Here is a 9,525-nt window from a genome sequence, read left to right on the forward strand (position 1 = left end):
ATGTGTGTGTATCTGAATACTTATTTATGAATCAAATGTGAAGGTGCCTGCAGATTCCAAGAGAGGGCATTGTATCCCTGGGAACTGGTGTGGTGAAGGACAGTAAGCCTCCCAATGTGGTTGCTAGGAATCTGAACCCAGGACCCACACAAGAGCAGTCAGTGCTCTTAACCACCCAGCATCTCTCTAACACCAAGGGGTCTGGTATTTAACAGCAAGAGTTTCTGATACATGTGCGTCTAGATTTACCTAAGCATATGGCTCAGATTGTAGGTTGTGCTTGTATATTAATACTGATGGAACTTTGGAAGTATTAAGGCTATTTGGTCAATTTGATGTCCGTCCGTAATATAACTCCTATGAATGTTATAAAGAACATTAAACAACAACATCACACCTTTGTTAAACACTATGTGACTTGTGTCCCTCCTAGATGGCAACCCTTGGGGAAGCCAAGAGAGGCTGCCCTAGGTTGTTCGCTAGTCCCTAGAGTACCTTCTAGTCTTTGGTGATTGCATGGAAGGAGAATATTACCAAGGTAGCCCGAAATTCTGCTGGTGCCTTCCAATCTCAGAGGAGTGGTCTTCCAGTGTTCCTGTCTTAGATCATCCACCCTTCATCACCTCTTAACTTTTGCTGCGCATCACCAAGGCAGGCACTGAAAGGAGAAACTTTCTGCTGAGACCAGCCTCCAGTGTTCCAGAGGTTGTCTTCATTCTCTTGCCTGTAGCACAGGGATCATTACAGAAACGCAGCTCCCAAGAAGCCAAGAGAAGGATATCAGCAACAAAAACGACAAAAAACTTTCTCCTTACCCTTACCTTTCACCACTAATTTAGATATTGCTTTAAAAGTCACCAGAACAGAAAATACTGTTTTTTTTTCTAGGCTCTGCCTCCACCATGTGCATCCCACTCTTCCCTTTTCTGAAGTCTCTACTCTGTCCTGTCCTTGACTCCAGCTAAACAGGTTCTAGTTAGGTTCTAGGAACAAGTAAAGACTCCGCTGTGTCTTCTTTCTGCTCTGCTTTTCCCCATGTGAGCGCTGGATTATTCCAGTTTTTGAGCATGGCAGATTTCCACTGGATGACATCATGGGAGCCTAGTGAGTGCCGCTGGTGGAGGGGGACAGAGAAGGGGAGGAGGCTCAGAGGAGGAAAGAGGGCTGGGGAGCCGAGCCAGAGCCAGGCTGCCTGCCACCGGGCTGCACGTTTGTGAGCTGAGGAGTGCACCGCCAGCCACTGACAAAGGATGGGAGGTTGCCACTGCCCTGGGATGCCGGCTGCTCACAGCCTGCCCGCCTGAGCTACTTTACCCTCCCCGGTGAGTGATTGTAAAGACCATTTGATCAGCCTTGGGCAGAGTCCACACTCTCTTTGGCTTGTGGTCCCGGGAGGCTTGTCGGTGTTCCAGAGCACAAGACCTGGCACAACAGTAGCTGGGAGCCCAGGTGGCAGGTGACTTTGCCCAGGTGGGTTCAGCACAGGAGGTCCCGATTCCCTGCTTAGATGGGTACCCAAGCCGCAAGAGGCAGGCTCCTCTGCTAGGCTTCCCCAGTGGGGTGCTGCTCTGGTAGCTCCCCAGTAGACCTTTGGTGGATTACAAGTCAGCCGCTGTTTACACCCGCAGCCGCACCCCTCTGAAAGCAATTCCTTTCAGTGACTTCCTTTAGGGTGGGTTGGAGAGAGAAAGAGAGTACCAGTTACCCAGGGAAGGGCGCGCACCAGGAAAGACCAAGTGCAGCCTTTGTCTTGTGTTTAAAGCGGATGCGCTCAAACCTGAATCAGACTCACAGCAACTGTTGGGTTTAGTACTGGTTTCCCAGCCCAGCGCGGCTGGGTGAGAGATGTCACTGTTTTCTTGCTGAAGGAAGTGGAGAGCTGGGACTTTAGACTCGGGAAGGGTCCTGCGCTCACATGGTGAGTGTCGCAGTTATCCAGGTGTGGAGCTGGCTTCTGGCGCTCAAGGAAGTGAAGTAGATGGTGAATACAGAGAGATACCCAAGTTTTATACCAAGTGGTGCAAAGGGAAACAGGAAACTTAACAGAGAATGGCTCTCTAGATCTTTTGTCCTTTTTGATGCGCTTCTTTGGGGTATTGTTGTGGAGAGTGAATGGAAGCTGAGCTATGTCCAGTGAGAATTTTAAAAGCTCCAGGTTTTCGTGACAATTTCTTTTGTTACTATGGAAAAAGATTTGCTGGATAAATAGGCTATACATCACTATCTTTACTGGGGTGCACCTTGTGGACTTGAAGCAATTCAGAAACTGCTCAAGTGCCTTAGTTGAGAGTAGCACCCTGTGCATAAACATACCAATACCCAAGCTCACTGGCTTCTTGCCCAGGGGACACATGCTTTATCTATGAATTTCTGCTGTTTGGGAAGAGTCCAATTTTCATATCGCAAGAAAATGGTGATATTCGTAGGAACAAGTGTGTTTCTTTCTGTCAGCCTCCCACCAACCACCTTGTGATGAATATGAAAACCAATAAAATCTTGATACTTTGGGTACACTTGCAAAAGAAGGAGTTTCAAAGCTCTGTTATTGGACAGATTAAATAAATTTCAATAGCTAATACATATTCTTGGATAAGTGGAAAAATCACTTATCATTAAGAAGATTCTAGGTATAAAATTTTGGTGTGAGTGACCTTAAGATAATGACAGAATACAAGAATAAGGTAAGACCAGTTACAATTCAAATATCATTCTGTTTTGTCTGTAAAGGCTTAATGTTTTCCTTTAGATTATTATGTATTTATTATTTAAAGATAGCCGGTCTTAATGAAGGTCTTATAAAACAGAGAATCAAAATATATTTTCTTCCTCTATGATTTCCCCTTCTGATAGTTTGTGGTTTTATTTTTTTCTAGGCAAAGATGATAGAGGATGATTGGAATAATGAATGTACTGGGGGTGAAGAGAGATCTGAGCTACTAGGACTCGTATTTATGAATATGAGTCACAGGACTAGGAAGGCTGTCAGTGCATTACTTTGATTTGAGGGGAGCTCATTCCTGGTGTTACACGTTCGTCTCCTCTGAGAAGTACACAAAGTGTTTGATTACATGAAGCTATGTGCAGAGACAGATAATTTGACCAGAGAGCTTGCCTTTATCCAGGACTGCTGAGATCGGCATAACATTTTATTTTCTGTGATAACAAAAACAAAAAGAATGTTTATTGCATTATTTGTGTCTTGACTTCTTGTCACAAAAGGCTCTGTTCCTCTAAAGGTTTCCTTTCCCACTTTTTTTTTTTGTGTCTTTGTTGTAGAGCACACTCAATTCTATGATAAGGTTTCTGAATACCTGTTGCTCATATTGACTATTTCTATCTGATAGTATGATAGCAGATTATCTTTAAGCATATGCATAGACCTAAAGTGTGCACGTGCACACACACATACACAAATGCATATATGCATATATATGTGCACCACCATTCAGCTGGCAATGGCAAGCAGAACATTTTGCAACACTTGATTCAGTTCACATAAATGATATTGCCTTTAAAAATGATATTTATCCATTTCTAAGTTAAGAAAAATATGAAGCAAAAATTGTTTTTCACATCTAAAATAACTTAATTAAAAGTGTTTTACCGACTACCCTCAAACTAAAAATGTTTTCACATTTTATTATGATTGTATCTGTAATATGTAAGGAAAGTCTTCACAAAAGACAAGTGTCCCATAAATGAATAGAACATATTTGATAGGATGTACAATATTATTTTTAAAAAAGCTGAAGATAAAATGGTGTTCCTGAATTAGAGTTTATTTCCCTAATCTTCTTTAACATATGCCACAAATACTTTAGTTGTTTCACTATAGAAGAACTCTACACTAGAAAATACAAATACACAGTTAGTCAAAGTCATAGCGTGTTGCCAAGAGCAGACTCTAGTGATGTGCAGACAGGACACTGTCATCATGGGGAAGAACAGTGGGAGTTGCTCTTCCAAACAGGCACTTAAGTGAGTAGAGGTTCATTCTGGCTCACAGTTAGAAGGAGTACAGGCCATCCTGGTGGAGGAGGCATGGTATTCGAGTGACTCACAGATGGGCAGTAGGGATGTGGCTGGCCCATCAAGCTGACAGGAAGTGGAGTAAGAGGAATGCTTGTGCTCATTCACTTAGATCTCTTTTTCCTTTTATTCAATCTGGGACCTGAGCTGATGGGATGGTGCTACCTGTGTTCAAGGTCGGTCTTCTCTCCTTATCACAGATAGTATGTCAGAATACTGGAAAGTTTCCAAGAAGAGATGCTGTACAGCATGGAGTTTGTATTAGTTAATGGCCCGTTGCTTTCATTTTTCTAGTTTGTTGATTTAACAGATATTTTAGCATCTCCATGACTTGAAATTTCCTTCATGTTCCTTCAGGCAATGCTATATTTTGAACCCAGTCAGAAGGTTATTTTGTGTCCTTTCCATGAATACATCGTATGGCTTTTCCTCCTGAAGGATGCTTATGGATCACAAAACATTACTCTTATTGTTGTGGGTATTGTTTGATATGGGTATTGGCTAGCCAAATACAGTTGAAAAGTTGGTGCACCTTGGTTTCTTCTGCAATTGTACAATGAAAGCAAAAGTCAGGAGTTACAGGGTTATTTAAGATATTAGCAAGTATATTTTTATTTTTAATTACATTTAGTGGGCACGTGCGCGCATGTGCACGTGTGTGTGCATATCACAGTTTGAGTGTGGATATAACAGGACACCTTGCAGGGGCTAATTTTCTATTTTCACCATATGGGTCCTAGGAGTAGAACTCAGACTGTCAGGCTTGGCATAAGTGCCTTTACTCACTTAGTCATCTCACTACCCTAAGTATCAACTTTAATGACAGAGTAAAGAAAATTTTATTGCAGTTTTTACACTTAGAATTAAAGATACTATATTAGGATTCTCTAAAAGAAGAGAAATGGTAGAATGAATATATCATTAAAGAGATTTATTTGATTGATTTACCAGGTATGGTCTGAGTACTCCAATAACTCTTAGAGTTGCCAAATCTAGAAATTGTTCAATCCATGTTGTTGGATAACTCAGCAGTCCAATCTGGGACTGAAAGCTGGGAGGATATCGCCAATGCTGCTGGTTATCAACCTTCATTGGAATGCAGAGGTTGGATATCAGTATCAGTTCAAGAACAGAAGACCCAGGATAAATGAACTTGCTAGCAAGAGTGACAGCAAACAGGCTAATAGCAAGTTTCTTTTTTTTCCTTCTTCTATGTTCTTTTATCTAGACTGCCACAAGATGGTACTGTCCACATTTGGGGTGGGTTTTCACACTTAAAAATAATCTGATCAGAAAGGGATCTAATATGAATACACAGTAGCTTGTGTTTAGTTGTCAATCAAAAGTAGCCATCATAGATATTTTGAGTCAATTTCTTTAGAAGTGACCATTAATGATTTATTATATATTTGTAATGACTTAGTATACATTGGACACATTTTTATATCAATGTGTTTCTGTATATTACTAATTAATCAGCTACTATATTGTGCCTAAATGATAAACTCAATAGGGGATCTAGGTTTGACCTTATCATGTCATCAAGGATAACTCTTTTCTCTAAATCTATTTATTTTAACACAAAATGCATATGATCTTTTCTGCCTTATCTTTATCAGTGGGGGAGGACAACACACATGTATGGCAGTGATTTAAAAAACAAGAGAAGAGCAATCTGACAAATAAACACAATTAACCCTGTGCCCTTTAAATTTCCAATTCATTTCAGTTAAAGAAATAAATTTATAAATGTAAATTTACCTTTTGATATCTGTTTTAATCATCTAGCATTTTAAATCAGTGGTGTATCTTAGCCTTTTCTTATTATAATTTTCTCTGACAAACATTTTAAAATTAACACACTTATATTAAAATTAGCTGAGTACTACTTTCTCAGAATATTTTTATATAGATGTAATTCTAAAGCATATTTAAGGTGGGCACAAATTCTTTATTGAGATCTTTTTTTTTTTTCAACAGACTAACTTCTTTTTAAAGTCTTTTAGCAAACCTATCAAGTCTTATTGTTCCTTTGAAAGTGGTATGTCTCTGTAACTGATTTCTTCAGCATTAGTGTGATATTTCCAGATAGAGTTTTCTTTGTACCTATTCTCCTTGAATTTAGAGCTTCTTGTACATGTTAATTCATTTCTTCATACATATCACGAGAGATTCATTGAATTCTTGACACTTACTTCTTCAGACAGCTCTACTCCCGTCTCTGTTTTCTATCAGTTAATGTGCAGTGGCTTGATTCATCATGTTCAGCATGCTTCCTATGCTTGATTTTACTATTTCATAGTCTTCATTTTCTTCTCAACTACCTTAATATTTCTTCTGACCTTTTGTTCACCTTACCAGTCACCATCTGCATACATTCATGGGACTGTGCAGATTGCCTATGGATGCTCTATTATATTTGTAGATTTCAGTGATACATTTAAAGAAAGCTATTAAAAGAAAGTCAGTAAGTAGCACTCTCCTATAGTTTCTGCTTCAGTTCCTGCCTCTGGCTCCCTGCTTTGAGTTCCTGTTCTGACTGCCCAACATGGCAGACAGTGGTGTGGACATGTAAGCTGAAGTAAGTCCTTCCCTTCCAGGTTTCCTTTGTTCATGGTGTTTTGTTATAGCAGTGGGAGCTCTAAGCAAGGCAGATATAGGTGAGCTGGGTTTTTCACAACTTCTTCCTCGGAGAGAATTCTGCTTCCTCATATCTCAAACATTTCATATTATTCCTCAAAGACTATAAAAAATATGTTCAAGGTTCTTCATCTTATAAGAGTCATCTTCTGCTCTCATTCTCCTTCTGGGAGAAGCAACTTAAAAAGCATCTTGCTTCATTGATACATTCTACATATGAGATCTTGTAAGGAGACTCTGTCCTGAATATTTCCAGATGCTCTGGGGCTTAGATTTTGAGTATTTCCCCCAAAGCTCACATTGTCTTGGTCTCCAGCTTGGTGCTACTGAAGAGCTGGGGAACTTTTTCATCTAGACCATAATGTTAGGAGCTCAGGTTCTTGGCAACATCCCATGGATTATGTCACCGCTTACATCCTTTCGAAGCCTGAGTGATTTTTCTCTACAATATACAGATTTGCTGATGAGCTTTCTCAACCGAGCCCCCAAAACAATGATCACTGTATCATGGACTAAAACCTCCAAAAACTGTGAGCAAAAATAAACTTGTCACCTTCGCAAGGTATCTCAGGTATGTGCTGTCTTAATAGAAACTTAACAATACATACTTTACTTAACTCAAGCTTTTGTTTTGAATATCAGGCTTTTCTAGTGGCTTTGGTTGTATTTTTTAACATACTATGGGGTTTTCTGCAAGTTGAAGCAGATTATTTATTACTGATTATGAACACAGATATTAAATATCCAAGTTTATTACCTTTTAAAACTAGAATTCCTAACTTCAGCCTACAAGACTTAAGTCCATTTAAGTTTTTAAATGTGTCATAAAAGAAATTGGCTTTTGTTAGACAGTCCTATTGTATGTCCTTTGATATAGAATCCATTTATCAATTTTTTTCTGAGATAAATCTTAGACTCTGAAAGTTAATAATTCAAATAAACAGTAAATTCAATTTCTTGGTTATTTTTCTTTTAGGAATGATACAACACCATCCTCACCCTCCACCTCCATGCCCTAAGTATGTATACTAAAACAAGGCCCCTTTCTAAACACAAGTACTTGGTGATGAATTAACCAAATTTTGGACTCTGCCATTACTTAGAAATTATTTACAAATTATTATGTAGAAAAGCAACTGAGAGATTGATAATCTGGTCATATCAATGTGGGAGACTTGACAAACTGGTAAGATATTGACCTACTTATATAAACATAAAACTCAATAGATTTTTTTAGGCCAATCATAGACTTATAAATAGTTCCAATCATACCCAAAGTATAATGTTAGACACACATAAGATGAGTTATTTATAATTCTATATGTTGACTTATGTTTTGTTAAGCTTGGTAGATGTGGGGAGGCACTCAATGTGAAAACATTTTCTTGTTTTATTTTATATATTTATTAATGATTCTATTTATTTTTATATTTTGTTTTGTTTTATGCAGGTGTTTTTTCCTGTATGTATGTTTTTGTGAGGGTGAAATATCTTCTGGAACTGAAGTTATAGGCAGTTTTGAACTGCCATGTGGATGCTGAGAACTAAACCCAGGTTGTTCTCTGGAAGAGTACTCAGTGCTTCTAACCACTCCAGTTTCAATAGTATGCTGTTTAAGTAACTATGCATTCCACATACTGTTGGAAACCATTGTCTTTGGATGGGTGAATACACTCAGTTGAAAAATACCTGAAATGGATTCTTATTCTGCTTGTTTTTTTGTCAAGTTGACACAAACCAGAATTCTCTTCTAGGAAGAACCTCAATTGAGGAAATGCTCCCATTAGATTGGCAACTGTGGGAACATTTTCTTTATTGATAATTGATGTGGAAGGAAAAAGACCATTGTGGGTCCCTAGACAGATGTTCTTGGGGTATATAAGAAAGCTAACTGAGCAAACCAGGAGTTGCATGCCAGTAAGACCTCTGCTTCATTTCATGTTTCTGTCTTGAGCTCCTGCCCTAACTTCTCATCAAGATTGTGATTAGTATGTGCAAGCAAAGCCAACCCTTTCCTCCACAAGTTCCTTTTGGACATGACATTTTATCATAGCAATAGAAGCAAACTAACTCAAGGACTTCCCTGCCTTTGATTCAGTGACACAAAATACAGTAGGAGAGTTTCTGTTCTTGGATAAACAAAACAGATTGTCTTGGGGCAAAGTGAGCAAAGCTTTCCTTCCTGAGAGGCCTGTGAAACCTTCTTGAGCCCTGGGTCACACTCTTCTCATCTCACTCTGGGTCTGGCTGAGACTATGGCAAACATGGCAGGCAGACATTGACCTCAAATTTGTGTTGAATATATTTTATTCTACCCTGTAACTTATCTACACTCTCAAACTAAGTCTAAGCACTCTGAAATGGTGAAGAACTAGCAAAAAGAAGAAAAGCACTGAAGTAATGGAAATGGAATAGCTTGGCAGTTCAATGAGGGGGTGGCTCCTTAGAGAAGGAGCTATTTGAAATAGCCTACTGGTAGAATAGGGTGGAACCTCCATTCTTCCCGGTTGTGATGGAAATCTATATACTTCACTGGCTTTTCCGTGATCCATTTACCTGGTGGTTCACTCACTGAAGAGCTATTGTTAATACATTGCTTCCTAGTTCCAACTTCATTTTTGGAAGGAATCACAGCCAAGATACATGGTAAATTAGGTTCCTTCTCTAGAGGAAAATGAGAAAAGAGACAAGAAGAGGGAAAAAAGGAAGAAGGAAGGAGGAACTAAAAGAGGGATAGAGACAGATTCAGGATTGCAGTTCTAAGATATTAAATTATATAAGAAAATCGAAAAAAAGAAAGCTAATCGGAGCCAGGCGGTGGTGGTGCATGCCTTTAATCCTAGCACTTGGGAGGCA

The 9,525-nt window shown here is 39.1% G+C and overlaps 1 protein-coding gene across 3 annotated transcripts in view; it reads left to right on the plus strand.

Annotated features, from left to right (window-relative positions):
- The first annotated feature begins 1,178 nt into the window (after positions 1–1,178).
- Positions 1,179–9,525, plus strand: part of March1 (membrane associated ring-CH-type finger 1) — a 781,857-nt gene continuing 773,510 nt past the window's right edge. For 2 of the 3 annotated variants that reach the window (XM_029480933.1, XM_029480929.1), the window contains exon 1: positions 1,179–1,322. The gene's annotated coding sequence lies outside the window, so the exon portion shown is untranslated. Of the gene's footprint in view, positions 1,323–7,204; positions 7,241–9,525 lie in introns of those variants that run through there. The other variant, XM_029480931.1, reaches the window with a different exon arrangement.

This window comes from Mus caroli, chromosome 8 (assembly GCF_900094665.2).
Source record: "Mus caroli chromosome 8, CAROLI_EIJ_v1.1, whole genome shotgun sequence".
Classification (NCBI taxonomy): domain Eukaryota; kingdom Metazoa; phylum Chordata; class Mammalia; order Rodentia; family Muridae; genus Mus; species Mus caroli.